Source organism: Elaeis guineensis, chromosome 4, assembly GCF_000442705.2.
Source record: "Elaeis guineensis isolate ETL-2024a chromosome 4, EG11, whole genome shotgun sequence".
Lineage (NCBI taxonomy): Eukaryota > Viridiplantae > Streptophyta > Magnoliopsida > Arecales > Arecaceae > Elaeis > Elaeis guineensis.
In genome coordinates this window covers 6,835,281-6,858,099 of record NC_025996.2, presented here as the reverse complement: position 1 = coordinate 6,858,099, position 22,819 = coordinate 6,835,281, and the positions used below count along the sequence as shown (strand labels likewise).

The window sequence follows — 22,819 nt, the reverse complement described above, 5'->3', positions numbered from 1 at the left end:
TAGTTAAATGAACTAGGTCAAATCATCCGTTATAATAACATCTGGAGCATGAAAGTAGAATTGCAAAAGGGCATAGCATTATGCTTAGTGCAAGTTTCTCAATAATAATGGTTAAATTTTAAAATAAATGAATATAGATGTGTAGCTCTCCTCTAGGTCAGGAAAAGAAAAGGATGCTCCTTTTCTCTTCTTGCAAACTAGAGTGCATAATTTAGTAACTCTGTCATGCTTTAGGGAATGATGAAAGCAAATGATGCAGAGAATTTTTTTTTCAAAAATTAAGAATATATTAGATAAAGAAATACCAATAAGTAAGACAGCTATAGCTAGGGTAGGAAGGAAAAAACGAAGACACGAGGGGAGGAAGGAAAAACTAAGGCCTTAGTTAAGTTAAATGCATAAGTCAATATCATTTTGAGGAAAGATAAGAAACTTTAATAAAAATAAAAATTATAAAATGCTATCACCAATCAAAAGCCTAATCAAGGGGTTGCTTGGTTTTTTCATCATTTAATTCATAGGATTAAAATCTTTTTTTTTTCTTCTTTCAAGATTAGATTTTCTATGGAGCTTAGCCCATTTATGTTCGATGGCTGGTCGTGCATGTGAGCATAAGATACAAAGTTTGGTATGGGGTAATTATGGATCGCCCAATGAGAACCATACACTAAAGCAAAATTGTAATAAGCAATAAAGCTTGTTAATCTTAAGCTCAGCACTATCTGCATTTTGTGATGTTGTATTTGCAATAAAATAGCAGAAGAAGTTTAGGCATGAAAACTCCTCTCCTTACAAGATTGATGCAATCTAAGCCCTCAATGTTTAACAGACAATTAACTTTGCTTGAAAGGGAAGATCACTGCAAGTCCAAACCATAGTGAATGTGACCATCATGTGTTTGATTAAGCTAACAAATGAAGGCAAAAAGACTCTTCCTCATTCTTCCATGATTTGGTTAGTGTTTATAAAGGCAAAAAATATGCAGAACACGGGGAAACCCCACATAAGTGAAATTCAAGTTGCCAATATATAACACCTAGTGACTATATCAATTGAATCACTTGACAAATTATTTGATTAAAGTATCATTTGGATAGGATTTGTGGCCTTCATAATCTCATTTGATGGGGTTATAAAGGGATCTCAAGAATCAAGGCATGATGGCATCTTTCAGTATTGTTAGCTTAAAAGAAATCATTTAGTCGTGGAGGCAAATAAGCACAAATTATCTTCCTTCAAGCTTTATCCAGCTATTAAGTGGCATCTGCTCACGGTTGCAGAAATTTGGAGCTTCAAGTCTTTTATTTTTAATTTTGTTTTATATGGTCCAATATTTGGTGCAAATACCACCGCAAGCATCAACTCAGTTCACGAGGAAAATCAGAGATCTAGCTACGAGCCACACCAAATTCAACACCTTTAATAGCTTGTCAACTATATAGGATGTTTTACCTCTCCAAGACCATGCAAATTGTATATCATACTGATTAATCAATGACTAAATATCAGTCCAAATATCACAACATATATTCTTCACCAACACTTCGGACTCACCGATATATCAGAACACAAGTGACTGTTAGTGCGAGTATTAATACTATGAACAGATAACTATAGGAGGAGATGAGTAGAGATCCTGAGACAGCAAAAGCAGCAAGTAGATACTAGAGTAAGACTGCAGCGATAATATTCCCATCAATAACTTGGATATCAATTGTTTGGACTGGCCATGGGAACCAAAAAGGATGCAATAGTTCTCTTGAGCAGAAAGAAGAATACATATAGCAGAGGAGTTGAAATGCAGTGACGCCGGCCTGGATCTTTATCTGTAATTGATGTCTGAATTTGGCCCCCATCTCATCAAGATTCTTTGCGATAAATGATAGCACCAAGAAGGCTCAAACTGCTCCATATTAGTAGAATACAAGGGAACTCAGTGTGAGGTGCTTAAAAGTACCATGCCAAGTATCAACATATTGTAGAGATATATAGACGAACCTTTGCTTTGTGAGTAAGGTGACCAATATCCCATCAACAGAGTGATCCAGTCATAAAGCATCTCTGTAGACGCAGTAATATAAGAGAACAAATATGTAACCACTTCAGGATCCAGCGACCCATAAATAGATAGCCTGATAAGCTGAGCACTGAAATAAGTTATCCTCAATGCAACCCAGTTTGCAATGCACTGAAACATAAGAATTGTTAACTTAAAAAGCCCCTGCATTTGAAGGCTATTCAATTGGTATGTCCCATGCATGATAATACAGCCGTGCTACATTTGGGAGTCTTAAAGTCTGTTAACATATGTTAGAGTAGGGACTGTAACACCAGGATGTCTCTGAATGTGCCTCATACCAATGTGGAGCTTCACAGACTTCCATTCCCAACAGGACCAGATTTCGGAGTGTTGCTGCTTGATATGATCGAGGTCGGAGAGAAGATGGCTAAGCCTCACACAGAAATATTAGTGCTGGAGTGACCTACAAAATAAATCTAAACCAGAGTTTTCGTTCCGACGAGAATCCTTCATGCTCAAGTCAATTCAGAGAAAAATAAATAACAATGAGTTCTCTGAGAGGGATTACTTACCTGATCCTCGAAACTTTGGTTTTTATATAGAATGCTGTTAGACAGTCGGTCAAATACTGTATAATCGTACGATCTCGAGATTGCAGAACCATTGCACATGCCATTGTGATGAGATAATCTAGCTCTTGATCGCCCCGGAGTAAGGAGGCCCATTACTGGCAATATTTTGAGTGGATTTGAATATCCTCGAAGATCGTGCCTAATCTTTTGGCCTTCTTAAGTTGGATGAGTGGTGTCACCTCATGGTACATGAAGTCTACCTATTAATGCATAGGCTGTCAATCAGAAGCTGAGAGAATGGAGAGATTTTAGTCTCCATATGTCCCATGTGGGGGTATGTATTATTTTTGGCTTTTTTGCATAGTGTGGGTGGATATTATAGCATGCAGATGGCTAAGTATAGAAGGATAGCTCAACTTAGCATATAGCTCAAGATAGCTCAGGTCATATCAGGATAGTTCATATCAGCATAGATAACTCTTCTCAGCACATAGCTCGGATAGTTCAGCTCAGCACATAGTCAGGATAGTTTAGCTCATATCAGGATAGCTTATATCAACATAGTATAGCTAGCTCTTATCAGCATAGTATAACTTAGCCACCCTCAAATCTATGTCCCGAATATGAATCCGAGGCATCTATGATACCATCTTAATACTACCTCTCTACTCCTGAGTCAAAAATTAGGTGAAAAGAGTACTGCTGAAATGATACCTTGGTCTTAGGGACGTCCATCCACACATCCTATTAAGATATCTGTTCCTCATTTAATGCAGATGGCGAAGCAGGTAAAGAAAAGTTTGAATTTTGAGCCGATCTAAGACCTTTTGAGCTTAGGTCAATCTAAGGCCTTACGAGCGACATGCTTGCTCTTCATACGAGCGGCATCTTGTGCTCTGCTCTTTACATGAGCATCTTGTGTTCTGCTCATCTTCAGTCGATCAAAGGCTGCTTGGATGAAGATCGACGGACTGGAGAATTCGGAGATAACTCGATGGGCTATAGAGATCCCATAGGTTGTCCTTCACAGGAGTAGGCTCGGAGGGAAACTCAATGAACTGGTCTGAATAGAAATCGACAGGCCATAGAGGTCCATAAGTTATCCTCCACAGGAGTACGGCCGGAGAAAAACTCGATGAGCTGATTCGGATAGAGATCGAAGGCTGAAGGATCCAAAGATAACTGACGGACTGTGGAGATTTGAATGTTATCCTCCATAGGAATACGGCCAGAGAAAACATGACGAGTTGGTCTGAATAGAGATCGATGGACTGAAGGATTTAGAGATAAGTCGATGGGCTGCGGAGATCCTGTAGGTTATCTCCGCAGAAGTATGGCTGGAGGAAAACCGATGAGCTGGTTCAGATAGAATCGATAGTCTGAAGGTCCCATAGGTTGTCCTCCATAGGAGTACAGCTCAGAGAAAAACTCGATGAGTTGGTCCGGATAAAGATCGATGAGCTAAGGACCCGCAGATAACTCGATGAACTATGGAGATCCCATAGATTGTCCTCCGTAGAAATACGGCTCGGAGAGAAATTCGACAAGCTGGTCTGAATAAAGATCGATGGGCTGAAAGATCCAGAGATAATTCGATGGGCTGCGAGATCTCTAAGTTGTCCTCTGCAAGAGTATGGCTTGAAAAAAAATTCGACGAGCTGGTTCGGATAGTGATCGATGGACTGCAAAGGACTCATAAGTTATCCTCCACAGGAGTACAGCTCGGAGGAAAACTCATGAGCTGGCTCAGATAGAGATCGACGAGCTGAAGGATCCAGAGATAAGTGGATGGATTGAGGTCCCCAAGTTGTCCTCCGCAGGAGTACGATCGAAAAAAAACTTGATGAGCTGGTTTGAATAGAGATCGATGGTCTGAAGGATCTAGAAATAACTTGATAACTATAGAGGTCCCATAGGTTGCTATCCGTAGGAGTACGACTCAGAGAAAAATTCAACAAGCTGGTTCGAATAGAGATTGACAGACTAAAGGAGCCAGAGATAAGTCGATGGGCTGCGGAGGTCCCGTAGATTGTCCTCCGTATGAATATGGCTTAGAGAAAAACTCGACGAGCTAGTCTGAATAAAAATTGACGGGCTGCGGAGGTCCCATAGGTTGTTCTCCATAAAGTCATTTAGAAAAAACTCGACGAATTGGTCCGAAAAGAGATCGATGGGCTGAAGGATTCAGAGATAACTCGACGAACTGCGGAGATCCGTAGGTTATCCTTCGTAGGAGTAAGCTCAGAGAAAAACTCGACGAGCTGGTCCGGATGGAATCGACGGACTAAAAAATTTGGAGATAACTTGATAGGTTGTGGAGGTCCCGTAGATTATCCTCCATAGAGTACAATTCAGAGAAAACTTGATGAGCTGGTCTGGATAGAGATCGACAGGCTACGGAGGCCCCGTAGGTTACCTCTATAGGAGTACGGCTCAAAGAAAAACTCGACGAGCTGGTTTGAATAGAGATCGACGGGCTGAAGGATTCGAAGATAACTCGACGGACCGCAGAGATCCATAGGTTGTCCTCCATAGAAGTATGGCTCGGAAAAAAACTCGATGAGTTGGTCTGGATAGAGTTCGATAAGTTAAAGACCTAGAGATAACTCGATGGGCTGTGAAGGTCCCGTAGATTGTTCTCTACAGAAGTACGGTTCAGAAAAAAATTCGATGAGCTAGCCAGATAGAGATCGATAGACTGAAGATCTGAAAATAACTCGACGGACTACGGAGGTCCATAGATTGTCCTCCATAGGAGTACGACTTGGAGAAAAACTGATGAGCTGGCTCAGATAGAGATCGACGGGCTCCGTTGAGGTTTGTAGTTATGAACCTATACACAAAAGATGAGAAGACTCACCACACCAGCTTTAACTAGATTTTTTATTTTTCCATTAAAATAGTAGGTAATTAGACTGATATTACCCTATTTTGCTTAAGTTGACCTTTTGTTGATGTTGACCCTTAAAGGCCAATTTTCTTAGAGGTCATTCTCTAGTGATATAGATCTCACATCATTATTGTGGCCTTTGACCGATCTCCACTCTAACTTAAGTGTTTGAAGACCTATTGTTCAAAAAGAATAATGCAGAATAGTAAACAAGATTTGAAAGCTTTTTACCATGAGAGTTGTGAGCTCTTTGGAAGTTTTTAGGTTATGCTTGACTCCTGTTTTTTCCTCAGTTTGAACTTATTTTTTACTTTGGATTAGCCTGATTTTTATTTCGGATCTACATGTTTTCACCCTAGATTTGCATGATTTATCTCAGATCTGCATGCTTGGATCTTATTTGCATGTTTTACTTCGGATCTGCATGCTTTGACCTCGGATTTGGATGATTTATCTTGGATCTCAGATTTGCATGCTTTGACCTCGAATTTGCATGCTTTTACTTGGATTTGAATGATTTATCTCGGATTTACATGCTTTACCTCATATTTGAATGATTTACCTCGAATATGTATGTTTTTATCTCAAATTTGAATGATTTATCTCAAATTTGTATGCTTTTACCTCGAATTTGAATGATTTACTTGGATCCGCATGCTTTCACCTTAGATTAGAATGATTTATCTCAGATCTTGGATTTGCATGCTTTGACCTCGAATTTGCATGTTTTACCTCAAGCATGACAGGACCACAGGAGGAGAGGTCGGAGAGTTCGGACGAGATCGGAAGCTCGATGGAGGTCGGAAGCTCGGACGGAGGGAGTTAGAGCTCGGATCCATGCACAGGAGGTGCCGTTGGTTGAGGAGAACTCGGTGCCACTGGGGAAGCTCGGAGGAGGAGCAGCCGAAGCAGGGAGCATGGTGTACATGCGAGGGAACTTGCTTGCAAAGATGGATACACTCACACTGGTGCCGTAGGCCAAGAGGCCACAATCTCCAACCGATCGCCGACAGCAACAGCTAAGCTAACTTGGTGGCCGATGCTCTTGGCAATGGAGTAGCACTTGTCAGTGCCAAGGTTAATGATGTCGATGCCTGAGAGCGAGCGAAGGTGGCAGAAACATAGAGATCACCGATCTAACAAGCCGAGCTCACAGGAGATAGCAACCCGATGATCCGAGCCCGTGGGATCCGATGATCCAACATCATGGGAGGCGCGATCCGAGGTCGGCCTCTCTCCCTTTCTCCCCACTTTCTTCTTCTTTCTTTCACCTTTTTCTTCCTCTTTTTTTTTAGTGGCTGATCTGGTTTTGATGCTGGGTTAGGGGAACTGTGACCCCATTTCTTTTGTTCTATGAAGATCGGATGCTTGCCCGATAGACCTCAACACTGACAGGGACGCACGCGGAGGGAGACTTTGGCTGAAGCCTCTTTTCAATGGAGCAAAGAGTAAAGGGGAACTTTGGCTCGGACGTGCAATGGGCGCAAGCATACGGGACCATTGATTCAACCACTTCGATGCATGGAAGATCGGTGAGATGGGCGTCGCATCATGATCTCCTTTTTGTTTGAGCTGTAAAAGAATTTTAAAAATATAGATAAGAAGAATTAAAGATAATTTGAGGATTGAAAATTTTTGCATCTTCTTCCTTGTTTGGATCGCAAGTCCCCCGACTTCGAGATCGGCTTTGAGCCGATGTGATGAAACTCCTCTTTAGACTCTATGGAGGTGCCTGTGGCTGCTCAAATTGTGGTAGTGGCTGGGAAGCTGGATTTAGCAAGGGCACCACTGTAGGAGGTGCTGGTGGTGCCACCAAGAGAAGTACCGATTGCACCATTGAAGAGGGAGCGAAAGAATTTGGACCGCTTAAATGTGGCCATCAAAGTCTGGACCTACTGAAAAAGAAATTGAGTTGATCCATCATGACCAGCACTTATTAGATTGGCAGACGAATCTTTGTCACCGATGGTTGCACTTGAGTGTTAGCCTGGCTCTCTGCCTAGCAGGAGGTGGTGGCATTGGTGAGACGGGATGAGACTCGCTTAGATGGCATGATAAAGATATGCCCTTCCTTTATCTGTTGCTATTTAATTTGATCGAGATCGGTGAGAAAGGGACTGACCTCACGCAGAGATCTAGTATTGGAGTGACCTGTAAAACAAGTCCAAACTAGAGGTTTTCACTCTGACGAGGGCTCTCTGATGCTCAAGTCAGATTCAGAGAACAAAGAAGCAGCAACAAATTTTCTGAGAGAGATTACTTATCTGGTCCTCGGATCTTTGGTTATTTATATAGAATGCTATTAAGCAGTCGATCAAACAATGTATGATCGTGTGATTCTAAAATTGCAGGACCATTACATATGCCATTGTGGGTGAGATAATCCAGCCTTAATTACTCTCAAGAGTAAGAAGACAGTTACTGACAATATATTGAGTAGAGAATTGAATATCCTCATTGAATATCTTTGAAGATCGTGCCTGACCTTTTAGCCTCTTGAGTTGGATGAGTAATGTCACCCATGGTACATGAAGGTCCTACCTATTAATTGCATAGGCTGTCAATCAGGAGCTGAGAGTTTGGAAAGATTTTAGCCTCCATATGCTCTCATGTGGGGGTATTTATTATTTTTGATCTTTTCTACATGATGTGGGTGGCTACCATAGCATGAAGATGGTTAAGTATGGAAGGATAGCTCAGCTCAGCATATAGCTCAAGATACCTCAATTCATATCAGGATAGTTCATATTAGTATAGATAGCTCTTCTCAGCACATAGCTCAGGGTAGCTCGACTCAACATATAGCTCAAGATAGCTCAGCTCATATCAAAATAGCTTATATCAGTATAGTATAGCTCTTCTCAGCATAGTATAGCTTGGCCACTCCCAAATCTACGTCTTAAGTATGAATCCGAGGCATCTATGATACCACCTAACACAAAGTATAGCAATTTAGAACTCAAATCCAATTATGAATATGATGGAAGCTTGAGACAGGAGCAAAAGTGTTTGGAGAAATAGATATACCATATTACCACAATAGTATCAAGAGCAAGCATGGATATAAAGCCTTAAGGTAACTCCGATAAATATTTTTATTCCAAACAACAGGCTGATACCTTTTATGAGTTCATGCTTCACAGTACAAGTATAAGGCCTTCGAGATGAAATACTGCAGCCATTAGGATATTTGCATCTAGCATGGATAATTGATTTGCGTTTAAAGGAAATGCATCTTATTATTTGTGGTTATACCCCTTCACTTAGCAATTGAAGGTTACAAGTTCATTTATACCTTTTCTATTTTATTCATTATTTTTTAATTTATTAAAGATTAATTTGTAAAAGTCATAAACTAAAATATAACAAAATAAAACGGACAAATTTCATGACTCTTTCTTTAATTGTTTGAAAGATTTGTTGGGAAATGTTGTTGTTTTCATGTTTTTATTTTTTCTATAAATTAAAGAAACAACTAGGGAGATTGAAGTTGAGGATGGCATGTGTAGAACTTCAGTTATAATGGTATTCCTCGTTGTCTCTATTGTTATATACTTTTGAAAAATTAACTTTTCTACCAGAGTTTTAAAGATTTATAAATATTTTAAAAAATAAAAGACGTTATGTATTACTCCATCTACATCATTTTTTTTTTTGAATTTTTGAAATTAATTAGATATTCACCCATACTTAGCACGGGTGATGTTTTGTTTTACTTTACATGTTATACTTATTTCATGGCTTTACAATTGTTTGTATACATTCTAGCATTTTTTTTAGCAAATTTATTCATATATATTAAATTTAAAACATAGAAAGAAAAAATAATAGGTAGATACATATAGAACAAAAGCACATGTAGGTTAAAAAAAAATATGAATTAGCTTTGAATAAGTGGTAATCATTAGAACAAAAAAACAATTCAATTTTGGTTGGTATTAAATATCTTTTTTGTCAATATTATAAAAAATTTCTTCAAAAATAAAATTTTTTATGGCATATCCTTGCAGACATGATCAAAGACATAACCTATATTGTTGTAGATGATCATATCACCTCAGCTGATTTCTTAAAATTTATATTCAAGAATTTCGGATGGACAAGAATATCGATGAAGGCTCGACTGTGAAGCTTATCATAAGGCCGACCTCATAAGAATGCCAATTTATCAAAAGGTCGAGATCATCACAAAGCCGACTTATCAGAAGACGGAGATCATCAGGAGGCCAACCTCATCAGGAATCAAAAGGTCAATCTCATTAGAAAATTGAAGCCAACCTCATCAATAGATCGATTACTGAGCTCATCAGAAGGCCACCTCATCATAAGTTTGACCTCATCATCATCTGACACGTAACAGCAAATCATCATATGAGTTAATGACACTCTTAGATTACATTAGCTTGTGGTCGATCTGACTCTTCAATATTATCTGCTAAGTCGCTTAGTCCAAAACTGTTAGTAAGTAGAACACTCATCTAGTTATCTTTCGATCTCTCTCATCTTACTTCGATTGTCGATCGACCTGATTATTCACATCAAAGGCATGATGTCCAGTTCAGATAATTATTGATGTCAGCTATTCCATAACAATCTCTTATTGATATGCCATCAGAAGTACGAACTATTATTTGACAGCTGTCATCCACTCAGCTGTAACTATCTTTTAGTTATATTCCAGTTCATTTACCATGTGAGCAGCCACCCCACGATCTCTGCACAGCTAGCCATTCTGTTACAATAATCCAATGGTCTAACAGATTTCTAACGGCCTAATAGTCTAACAGATCTCTAATAGTCTAATAGATTTTTAATGGCCTAAAAATCTTTTTTTAAGGCCTAAACAAGCTCCCTCTATAAAAAGAGGATAAGATACTCTCCGAAAGTAAGCCCAAACTAAGCCTGAACTCATAAAGACAAAACTCTGTTAAATTTCTATTGAGGAATTAGAGTTCTCTCCACTTAGAATTCATTCTACTTCTCTTACTCACAAACTCTCATTTTTTGCTTTTTACTTCTCCATTTCTACTATCTATTCTCAAGGTTCCGACTGACTTAAGCATTGGAGGGTCCTAAACCAAGGATACCCATGATTTGGGACTTCTTTTGTAGATTTTGTTTGTGGTTCATGTTGGTGTAACTCTCAGCTCTCCAGCTCAATTCAGAGCCGACCTCACCTTCAAGCCTTGCAGCAACATATATCTCTTAATCTTAAAATCAAATGACAAATGAAGGAAATAATTGCAACATTATCAAATCAACTGTCTGATAAAAGAATACATAGCATGCAAGTATGTTAAATAAAGAAATGCAATTGGATTTTGGCATTTTATATTATCTATTTTCTAATTAATGATGTATGAAAAATTTAGTTTATAGTAAAACCCAAGGACATCTATGAATGAAACTTCTCAATTCTAATACGTTATCACGACTAAACTTATGATCCTCATTTTATTTTAGGGACCGCTGCCATTAAGATGAGTAAGAATTGTTAAGAATTATAGAGACAAATATCTGGACTAGAGATTTAAAAAATTATATATTTTTTTATTTTTTTAAATAAGATTATAATAGAATATTGCTTAAGAAGGCATTACTATTTAATAGATTGTCAAAGTAAATCTTTGGAAAGAAATTTTGATGTAGCTTTATCTGGATAGAAAAAATCTACATAAAAAATAGGTAAGAAAAAAAAATTTGAAAAAAATAGAGAAAGAAAAAAAAAATGTTTTTATCTGAAAAAACCTTAATAAATAATTTTAGATGAATCAGATGGGAAGTATCCATTATCCACACCCTACCATCTCCGGCAGGATTGAAAAATCTGGCCACCTCCAATCGATCCGTTGGTCCCATATAATCAAACGGTTGGAAGGTGCCGCAACACACCGAACCTGAAGAAGCGTCTCCAGACCGAAAAATAAAATAAAATCCCTTCCCCCCATCACTTCCGAGAGAGCCATCAGCCATGGCGGTCGTCTCCCCCATGGCAGCGGCTTCCCTCCGGCCCTGGACCAGAACCCTTCCGATCCTTCCGCCGATGCCCCGGCCTCCTCGGTGGACTTTGGGAGCCCTGAGACGCTGGCCCTCATCCGCTCCCTCTCCGACGTCGGCGCCATGACCCGCCTCCTCCACGAGTGCATTGCCTACCAGCGCAGTCTCGACGTCCGCCTTGAGTCCTTCTCTCCCAGCGCCCCGACCTCGACTGCTCCTTTCCCTCCACCTGTCCTCCCACCTCCTCGACCTCGCCCGCTCCGACGCCGGCCTCTTCCTCTCCTCCGTCCGCTCCACCGCCAACCTCGCCAACCAGGTCAGCAGCAAGGTCCGCGAGCTCGATCTTGCCCAGTCCCGCGTCCACTCCACGCTCTCCCGCATCGACGCCGTCGTCGAGCGCTCCCACTGCCTCGACGGCGCCCGCCGCGCCCTTGACGTCGAGGACTTCGAGTCCGCCGCCCGCTTCATCCAGACCTTCTTCCAGATCGACTCCTGCTTCTGCGACTCCTGCGCTTCAGACCACCGCGACCAGCTCCTCGATTGCAAACGCCAACTTGAGTCCATTGTCCGCCGCCGTCTCGCCGCCGCTGTCGACCAGCGCGACCATCCCTCCATCCTCCAGTTCGTTCGCATCTTCCCCCCTCTCGGGCTCCAAGAGAAGGGCCTCCAGATGTACGTTTCCTACCTCAAGAAGGTGATCGCACTCTTCTTCCGCCTATATTTCGAGCACCTCATCGAGCTCGCCGACCAGCAAAGCGGGCACGCCTCCCCCAATCTGGGCCAGGATCAAGTCAATTGCGTTGGTTACCTCGCCAATCTCTTCAAAGACATTGCCCTCGCCGTTGAAGAGAATGACGAGGTCCTCCGGAGCCTCTGCGACGAGGACGGGATCGTCTACGCCATCTGTGAGCTCCAGGAGGAGTGCGACTCCCGGGGCACCCAGATCTTGAAGAAGTACATGGATTACAGGAAGCTCGCCCGCCTCACCTCTGACATCAACTCCTTCAACAAGAACCTGCTCTCTGTAGGAGCCCCTGAGGGCCCGAACCGAGGGAGGTGGAGATGTATCTGGAGGAGATTCTTGTGCTGACCCAACTCGGGAAGGATTACATTGAATTCATGGTCTCCAAGATCGGGGGACTGGGGTCTGTCGACCCTGAGCTTGGTCCAAGGGCCACCAAGGCGTTCAGGAGCGGGAGCTTCAATAGGGCGGTGCGGATTCATGGTTTCTATATGATCTTGGAGGAGTTCTTTATGGTGGAGAATGTGAGGAAGGCTATCAAGATTGATGAGTACGTGCCTGATAGCCTCACGACATCAGTGGTGGACGATGTGTTCAAGCTGCTGCAGGAGGGCAATCTCGATCTCCAGCATCAATTCGGTGCTTGCAGTGCTGAGTGGGGCCATGAACCTGCTGAGCAACGAGTACCAGGAGGCGCTGCAGCAGAAGATGAGAGAGCTTAACCTGGGAGCCAAGATGTTCCTGGGAGGTGTTGGGCTTCACAAGACTGGGACAGAGGTTGCCACTGCTTTGAACAATACGGATGTGAGTTCGGAGTATATTTTGAAGCTCAGACATGAAATTGAGGAGCAGTGTTTAGAGGTAAGCCTGGCATCCTTTTATTGATTTCCTCGACCTTTCTTATTTTTGGTATTTAATTATGGCTTATTCACTTACTTAGCGTTGGATAAGATTTATACAAGGTCTAATTAAATAGATCTGCAATACTGGTTGACATGACTTGCTTTAGTGATTGCTTCTAATCGCTGTTGTGAGAATTAGGAAAACTACGCATTTTTAGCTCTACATTGTTATGTGCAAGCAAGAAAAATTTTAAATATGCTGCATAAGAAGATGCAGTAGCCTTTTTTGAGGATCACTATTTTTGTCGGCAGAGTTAGTGCCATTGTAACTCAGTTTCCAGGTTGCTTTATGGAAGATACTAAAATTATGGCACATAATCCTTAATATTTTTCTGAATGAAGTAGTCATTCAAGTGTCTAGATAAAAATGTAGCAAAGATAGTAAATTTGTGTTATGTGATCCATAAACCACAATGATGACCATCAAATGTTGTGCTAATTAGATGGAGTTAGTTTGTCATCCTTATATTAACCTTTTTTTTTTTTTTAAATTGCCTAGTATCGTGAACCGTACAACATTGCAAACCTTATTGCCTTTTCACAAATTTACAGCTAAGTCTTCAAGGCTTGCATCAAGAGCGCATAGACCTGGAAGCACCTTGTCACTTCATTGATCCAGCTTTAATTCTATGGGATATGTTACTGTTTCTCGATTGTTTTGCATAACAGATGCAACATAAACATCAACTATGCTATGGTATCTCTTCGCTATCCTGGATCTCATTTCCATTTCTATATACTTTCAAATTGCATTCTTTATAATAAAACTCTTCTACTAATTTTCAGGATTTTATCCTCAAAGCTTTTCTTCCACAGTTCCTGTTTATCATGTAATATTATCCTTGTCTCAGCAATTTTTGTCTCAATTCTTACCAATATAAAGGGATCATTTGGATCAAGGTTTGAAAACCTGATTTGGTTGCAGTTTAACTAGGGTAAATGAGTTTTGATTTTGACAACTTAATGCTTTTGATAGTGCAGTTCCTCTGTGGCACTCTTGGCCAGAAACATAATCAGTCAAAAAGAAAATTTTAAAAATTCTGAAAACTTAGTGAAAGATATAATTGTCAAGAAAATAAGTTAAACATAGTTTTTTGGTGTATTTTGTTTTAAGGGACTTCCAATTGTACTAATTTAAGGTCAAGATAAAATGTCAAGTTTGTAGTTCTTTGTAAAAGAGGATCCATAAGGCCAACCATAAATAATTGGGAAAATGCCGATGGTTATGATGGGGCAAAAAATCAAGTGTTCTGTATATATAGTAAAATATGTAAATGAACAATCAAGTAAAATTATGTTTCACATCAGTTTAGAGTATAACATTTAATTTATCGATCTACAACTATTTGAAACAAAGCATTCTATATCCCTAAAAGATTGAAGCTTGAGGATCGCCAAAGAGATGGCAAAACAATTTTCTGATCCTTTAAATTTGTTTAGAACCCATTCAGTAATACTTTATAATGTAAAGAAAACCCGTAAATCCTAGTTTAATCTTAAGAAAATGCCTATGAGAAATCAAATAATTAAAGAAACAACAAGTAGTTAACATAATAGGTTCATAATGTAGTATCCACAAAGCACATCCATAACATCAAACTTTGTCCTTATTATTTAGAGTTGGTTTGTAAATCTTATTTGCGAATTATTTATTTTAAAAGTTACCTGCTATATCTTTCACAAGCTTTTTTGAATCCTGTATCACAACTTCCATCTATGTTATCTTCTTGACCACGCTATACAAATTTGAGTGCCTTGCTAAACATAGTTTTTTTAAGTCTTCACCACATCGGCCTCATTCATACCATCTCAAATAGCTTTCCCTGATTTTCTCCTCAATTGGTGATATCCACTTTCTCTTTTAAATTCTTGGTATACTCTCTTCTTACTTGTTTATGCTTGATTTACTAGACACTAACATCTATTTGTTTGGCCGGGCCTTTTTATTGTGCATCATTTTGAAGTTTGAATCATATTCTTGCATTTTTATTATTGTCTCATATCAATTTCCTGAAAGTTTTGTTGTTGAGTTTCAGTGAGGAGATATGATTTCTGGTTTTCTATCAGGACTTTTGCAAATTCCTAGGACAAAATGCTATCTTTAGTAGTGAATTATTAAGCCATCTCTGGACAAGGCATAAAAAAAGAGAAAAAAGAGGGAAGCAAGGGGAATGTTTCTATATATCACTATATCATAGCAAAATATTTCTCATGTCGAGTTCGCAGTGATGGAATGCCCCTGCTTAAATGGCTGACCCTGTCAAAATTAGTTAGCTGAGCTGTATGGCACCCTTTTGCTCCTACTTACTTGGTATGGTCATGTTGCTTCTTTTAAGTTTTTGGACCCATGTCACAGCCAACTACTTATAGTAACATTCTTTCTTCGAGTGGATAGCTCCTCATGGTTCACATTTGAGTAATTATTATAGGTCCCTCGTTACTTCATGATAGGATGAAATCAATCATAAAATCGAGCCTCATAGAGATTGGACAAAGCTTGTTTATTATGATAGAAGTTGAAAACTTGATTCTGTAAAATAAAACCATAAATTGCAAAGAGAGATCATCAAATGCTCAATATTTATTATGACTTTGGTTTTCTTGAGAATGTAATTCCATTGCAATGTGTGGGTTTATTGTTACGTGATATAATGTGCATGTGAAGATTCATTGTTCCATAGGCATACCACATATGTGCCAATGCAGTGGAGTGCATGCAATCACTGACTTTTTATCATAAGACATAGGAATAGAGATCTAACAAAGTCAAGGAGCTAATGAAAGAGCTCTTAATTCAAGAATGGGTCTTACACACTGGAAGAAACAAAGTCAGAAAACAACCCTCAAAGGGGACAAATTAAATTTGCCAAACTGAGGAAGCTTTAATTGTCATTTATGGACATGAAAGCATGATGGTGAAACTCTGTTTCTTGTAACTGGACAATTCAAATTATACAATCACAGTTAAACTTGCAATTTCCATTGTCATCATTCAGGACTTTGTCCTGTCAAAATGGAGCCATTGGGAGCACAACTAAATTGGGACGCACCATGAAAGGATTCAGGTGATTTTAGTAAATAGCTATTAATTAACATCAACTCTCTAAGAATTGTTGTTGAACTACTGGCAACACTAATTTAGAAAAACAGTGTACTTGAAAAGCAAAGTTCGGCTCTTTGATTAATGCAGAAAGCCCATAAAGGGCATAAAACATTTCTTAACTGAAATATATCCGAATTTGTAGCATTGGATTTTCAGTAATTCCTGTAATATGGTTGTGTTCTACATGTTATTGTTTCCACTTATTTGGTTCTTTCTTTTTGTCCTTCAATCTTTCATATTTAGTCACATGAGAAACTAGGAAAATTCTGCTAATATTTTGTCAGTGAAAAATTTTCAATGAGAAGTAGGTTAATTTTCTTATCTATTTTTCTTTAGAAAAATCTTTGAGACAAAGATGTTTCTCTTCTTTGTTTGCCAACAGGAGGAAGAAATGTGATGCTCCATACATGTACTTGTAAGGGAGTGGATTTTAATATCACAGAGATTTAAAGGATAAAATAGTGACGTTTCACAACCATAACCAACAAGTTTTGTTCCATTGCTTTATAAATAGAATAGGAATCATCGGGGGCTTTCTGAATGTTAATAGAATGATTCTTAAGATTAAAAAGAAACAGGGCATTAAATGATCAACTGGTACATAGTATCCTTTCTTAAATTTTTACATACTTGTGCTGTGGTTGCTGCATATATCTTAGGGAACAGTTTTATGTGTTTTGTCAACAAAGTTTTGGTAGATCCCAAAGCTAGTAATGGTTAACAAATTCATGGTTGTCAAGTGGAAAGCTTATAATTTGACAGGAAATGTACGACCTCAAAAATTATGCTTTCAACATTGATATGAAAAGGCAGGATTGCTTAGATAAGTAGAATATTTTTTTTTCAGTGTTTGCTGATAGCTTCTCAGCCCTTCACCCTTTTACTTTTAGTGATTGATGAAACATTTTAAGGATTAATGAGGGAGTTGGAATTGGTAAGAATAAGTGACATGACTAATCAATTGCATCAAGCTCTCAAGAAAATCTCAGTGTTTAGTTTTGTCAGGTAAAGAATATGGTAGAGGAGTCTATGCAGGATGGCAGAAAGTAAAAGACTGTCCAGTTTAACAAAACATATTCCTGGAGCATACACAGACACAATGGTTCTGCTTGGGACAATTATAGAACAGAAAATTTCATTTCATTTTACGTTGAAGAATGGGACAAGAAATTGATATTGGTAGATGTCAGATACTTTAGGATAAGAAAATAATGGCAACCTTAGTAGCATTTCTCTTTCCAGACTATCCTTTCGCTAGGTGGGATGCCACATCGACCATAAAAAAGAAGGTGCCACTTAATGAGATTTGGTAAGTTTCTGCATCATTGATGCCTGACATTGATATCATAAAGGATTCAATCACTTCAGGGTTTGAGCTCGCTTTACAAGTTCGTTTTGTGGACCTGGAGATCAGATCACTGGGTCCAACTTTTGTAAAGAATTTTCAAGTGTTATGGGAGTTGAAGACTGTATGGCATGAAAGAATCAATATGAGATAATTTGAAGACTGTATCCTTCCATTTGAAGAGAGAGAGAGAGAGAGAGAGACAGAAAACTGCATCCTATAGTAGCCTTAAGGGTTCTTCTCTCAGAGTCCGTGACCCTCCTTCGCACCGACTGGTGGTAGCAATATGGGTATTCTTAGTTCTAATTTGGTATATATCTTGTTCTGCTCTAATTATCTTATTCAGGTTCGAGGTTCCCAAGCACAAGAATGGATTTCTGTTCTATGTCATTTGAGATATGAACTATTATTTAATGCCAGTATTTAAGGGAGCATAACAACTTAGAGCCTGTTTGGCAACAGCCCTGCTGGATTTGGTGGGACGAGTGGGAAGAGAGTGTGAAAGGGGGTAGAGAAGCAGGGAGTGGGAAAGGGAGAGGGAGATGTGAGGGGGTTACGGGTCTGATCCCAGCTGGACTAAAAAGGACCTCGAGACGTCCCTTTTTTAAAGTCCTGCTGGGATCGGCTCTGCAACCCCCACAGTATCATTTTCTCTTCTTCATCTAACTCCCTCTCACCCCCTTCCGTGCTCTTTTCCTGGCCAATCCTGTTGCATCTGCAGGGATGTTGCCTAACAGGCCCTTAAAGGGAGTATTTACATGCTCATCTAACTATCCATATAATAACTTCTGATGCGATATAAGTGTCAATTGAAACTTTGGGTTTTGCTGTGGAGAGACAGGAAGGGGAATGTAGGAGGGATGAAAGGGGCTGTTGATCGTGTACTGCCAAGGTTTCTTTCAAGTTAATAACCACATGGGTATCCCTCTGACATGCCATTGTGAGTGTATCTTCTCTCCACAAGTCCTGTGTATACCATGGGAGGGCATCCAAACACCTCTTCATATCATTAACCAATGTAAAAAGAACTAGATTAATAGTCAGTTCTGTAGGGAAATGATGAATGGAGTAGAACTATCATTGTAATCTCATACTGCAGTCTTCTTACTGGTATTCATCTTGCAATTAGGCCATAGGTTGTATGTTACTTGGAAATGTAAGCTTTGGACTGCATAAGAACATGCAAATCTCTGTATTTTACTTTTTGTTATTGGTACTTTCCTTTTCATTCAGTTGACAAAAAGAACTCTTTGTGTGCGTACGTGCATATATGCCTGTGCATACATACAATCTGCATGCTTGGGTGCATGAATGCGTTGCTTGGATTTTGCTCATCTTAATAAGAAAAATGATTATGCTGTCAACAACCTTTTCTTGCCAGAATTTCATAGGATTGAACTCGTATTTCTTGTATATGAAAATTTTTCGTGATTCAGAAGATTTAACAATCCTTATCTATTATATGGAAACAAGTCCTGGCTGATGCTTTAACCCTTTACTTGAATGGGCCAACAATACAATTGATCAAGCAAATTTGTCCCCTCTGCTATATCTTTTCAGAAGTTAATTCAAATCTTATATGCTAGCATTCTTCAGACCTAGTTTTTTTCTACGTGCATGTTGATAGCTATAATCTTGGCTTTTTACTCTCAGCTGTTCCCAGCACCAGCTGATAGAGAAAAGGTGAAAACCTGTTTATCAGAGCTAGGTGAGATAAGCAGTGTCTTTAAACAGGTCTTGAATGCTGGAATGGAGCAGCTGGTAGCAACCGTGTCACCCGAATCCGTCCGGTGTTGGATACTGTGGCAATCATCAGCTATGAACTTAATGATGCCGAGTATGAGGAAAATGAGGTCAATGACCCATGGGTGCAAACGCTTCTTCATTCTGTCGAGACCAATATTGTGTGGCTACAACCAGCGATGACATCCAATAACTATGACTCATTTGTGCACCTGATGATTGATTTCATAGTGAAGAGGCTTGAAGTCATCATGATGCGGAAAAGGTTTAGCCAGCTGGGTGGCCTTCAACTTGATAGGGATGTGAGGACATTGGTCAATTATTTCTCTGAGATGTCAAGGCGACCTGTGCGAGACAAATTTTCCCGGCTCTCTCAGATGACAACCATTCTAAACTTCGAAAGAGTGTCTGAGATTTTGGACTTCTGGGGAGAGAATGCAGGACACTTGACATGGTTACTCACTCCCGCCGAGGTAAGAAGGGTGCTGGGCCTTCGAATCGACTTCAGACCTGAGGCAATTGCTGCTCTGCGGTTGTAAATTCATAGTTCCATCTGCATGTTCTTTTAAATTTTCTTTCTTTTAATTTTATGTTCATTTATTTTACTCATTGAAAGAGTACTAGTATAGCAGGACCTCAGAATATTCTTTGAATCTATTTGTTTGATACGAAAAATCTATTTCCAGCTCATCATGTTATGATTTGATGAACAATACGACTATCAAATAAAAAAGATGCGACTCAGACTATAATCTTGATTGCTGAATCAAGATTACAGCAGGGGTCTATTTCTGCAGAGTTTTTGTAAAATCTCTTGGCAGACACACTCAGGAGCTTGTTGATTGACATCCCTTTCACCCTAATCTCTTTCTTCATTTCATACCGATGCTTGATCCGATCATCCAGCTTGTAGCCAAGAAAGGCAGGAACCACCAATAGCTCTCTGATCTCTCTTCCCATCCCCTCGATGAGGAATTTAATTTCTTCTCCACTGACTCATGGCTATACTGCAACAGTTGAGGATGTTTCATGCCCATGGCCAACACATCGCAAGAGAAGACATAGGTGAAGAAGAGATCGATCACCATCTGCAAGTTCTCGCAGCTTGTCCTTGTTACGGCACCCACCGCTAAAGCCATCCTCCCTGGTGCGGTGTCTGTATCCGATCTTCACAGGAAGGCCAACTTCTTTGAGAGGCTGTCTTCAAAGGAAAGACTAACAAAGACGGGCCTTGATCAAAAACTTGAAGATGTCCTCTGCATTCATCTTGCATTGGTCGAGGAACTCTTATCCTGGGCTTCAGCTTCCTCTCCTTGCTTACGCTGAAGATGTGGGGATACACCATGGCAATCCCGAAGACCTCTTCGTCGGCGAGGCCGAACTCCAAGTGGGATCGGAAGTGCTCTACGGTGCAGGATAAGATGGCGGGCCATTTGTTGATCACAACCCTGTGGCCTCCCTGTCTCCGCCGCCGAGCTCAGCAAGGTACTCGACCCTCGGGATGAGCTGGTTTTCGAGATCCAGATTCAGAAGCGAAGGGCGGCGGATGATTAACTCCGGCCAGCCGTATCCTTTCAGGAAAGCAATCATCTCCTCCAGCGCTGCGATGGGTCTCTCGCCGAAGACCTTCAAGATGCTCACATTGCTGAGGATTTGCCCCAGCTTGTCACCGCCGGGCATGCCATAATCCACAAGCAGCCTAACCTTTTGCGCGGAAGGCCGGAAAGAATTGAGGATGGGAGGAGACGAGCAGGCGCTCGAGTTTAGCGGGTTCGAGTCATCTTGAGCTCCTCGTGGAGGAACCGTCCAAGCTCTGGTGAGGTTAGGGTCTCGGGGCGTCGGGTCACGGTCCGATGGAGGGCTATGCCGGTGATTCCAACGGGATTGGAGGGAAGGCAAGCGGCGGTGGAGGGATTCTGAAGAGGCCAATTCCAGCTCTGGATGCTTCTGGAGGAGACATTCGACCTCCCTTTCATCAAGACCAAGTTCTTGCGAGAAAAGTAATGCTGAGAAATATGGTTTAAGAGAGGATAGGAGACAGTGGGAGCTGGGGTTGAGTATATATGTACCGGAGGTGGCGTTGGAGATCGACGGAGAGGTACTTGTCGCGCAGCGGGGGATGCGGGGACTCCGCTGGATTGGGAGGAGAGACGCGTGTTCCAGCCCAGTGATGTAGCCGCGGAGAGAAAGAGAGGCGGTGGGAAGGAGAGAAGGTTGTTTACGGCAGAATGGAGAGAGGAGGGAGTTGGTGAGATTAGGATTAAGCTGGGGGAAAGGGAGCGGGCACTGTGGCCGGTGCCATGGCACGCGGCCTGGCTTCTCGCCTGCGCGGAGGACGGGATCCGCATCCAGGTTTAGGGCCAATCACGAGGGCTTATCCGACCACCGCTAGGGCTTCTTAACGAGAAATTATAGCATGCACCAGGTGCAAGTGAACCGGCGCAAATCGCGGAGCACATGCACGGTGAACAGCGCGCAATTGGAAATCGGTGAAATACAAGGGGTCGCGTGGCGTGTCATCCACGGTGGGATTTGCGCATGCAATACGGAGGCCTTCTCAAGGGCCCTGATAGTTGATTACTGTCCACGTGGGATTAGGACGGGTACAGGATGGCAAGTGCTAATGCTGGTTTTGCCAAGCGCCTACGAACCAGACTCGTGATGGTAAATCCGGGTTCGATATAATGAGGTCTGGGACATAAATGGATGTTCCAATTGGTTTATTACATAAACAGGGTTTAGATTTATAGTTTTCATCCGTTTAACTTATTTACTACGTTTGTAAGTTTGAATTGATCGAGTATAACTCATTGAATAATTAATTGAATCAAATTGATTCAGATCTGTTTAGATTAAAACTTTATAATCTACGTCTCATATCAAAGATCTAAGTCGTTGGATATTATGGTTTACTATCTTAAAATTATTTGCATAAAAATTTTTGATCTATGCATCAAGTAGTTAAAAATTAGATAATTTAAATAAAATTAAATTAAATATATTTTTGATCATTTGATAAATAAATTAAATTTTTAAATCATATATTTTTTAGTATGTAATCGGTTTTGAGATATATATCACATCCAATGATTTGTATCATTGATGTAAGACTCCACATTAGATAATTTTAATCGGATTAATTTTGAGCTCAAGTATGATCAACTTTATCCAAATTATATATATATTATCGTCGTCGTCATCATTATTACAAGGATACTATGCACACAGATACAAAAAATAAGAAAGGGCACAAAATTTCCTCTACCTTCTGTTGTCCCCGATCTCTCAACAAAAAATAGATTTATCATTCTGTATGAAATGTTTATTTGCAATAATTTGTGGCAAGAAATATACATAGATTCATATAGAAGAATTTTTATTTTAGAAGCTACAAATTCCAAAACATTGAGAAACTCATGGGTGTGGGATGGATTAAGAAATACGTTTTAAAATGATGACTAATCAAATAGGATAGGTTCTGTACTGGGAAAGTGGAGGGTGTAGG

The 22,819-nt window shown here is 40.3% G+C and overlaps 2 pseudogenes; one reads left to right on the top strand and one right to left on the bottom strand.

The window, feature by feature from the left end:
• The first annotated feature begins 11,438 nt into the window (after window positions 1-11,438).
• Window positions 11,439-20,036, top strand: LOC105044129 (conserved oligomeric Golgi complex subunit 4-like; annotated as a pseudogene).
• Window positions 20,037-20,055: 19 nt separating this feature from the next.
• LOC105044128 (transcription termination factor MTERF8, chloroplastic-like) lies at window positions 20,056-22,152 on the bottom strand (annotated as a pseudogene).
• Window positions 22,153-22,819: the final 667 nt, after the last annotated feature.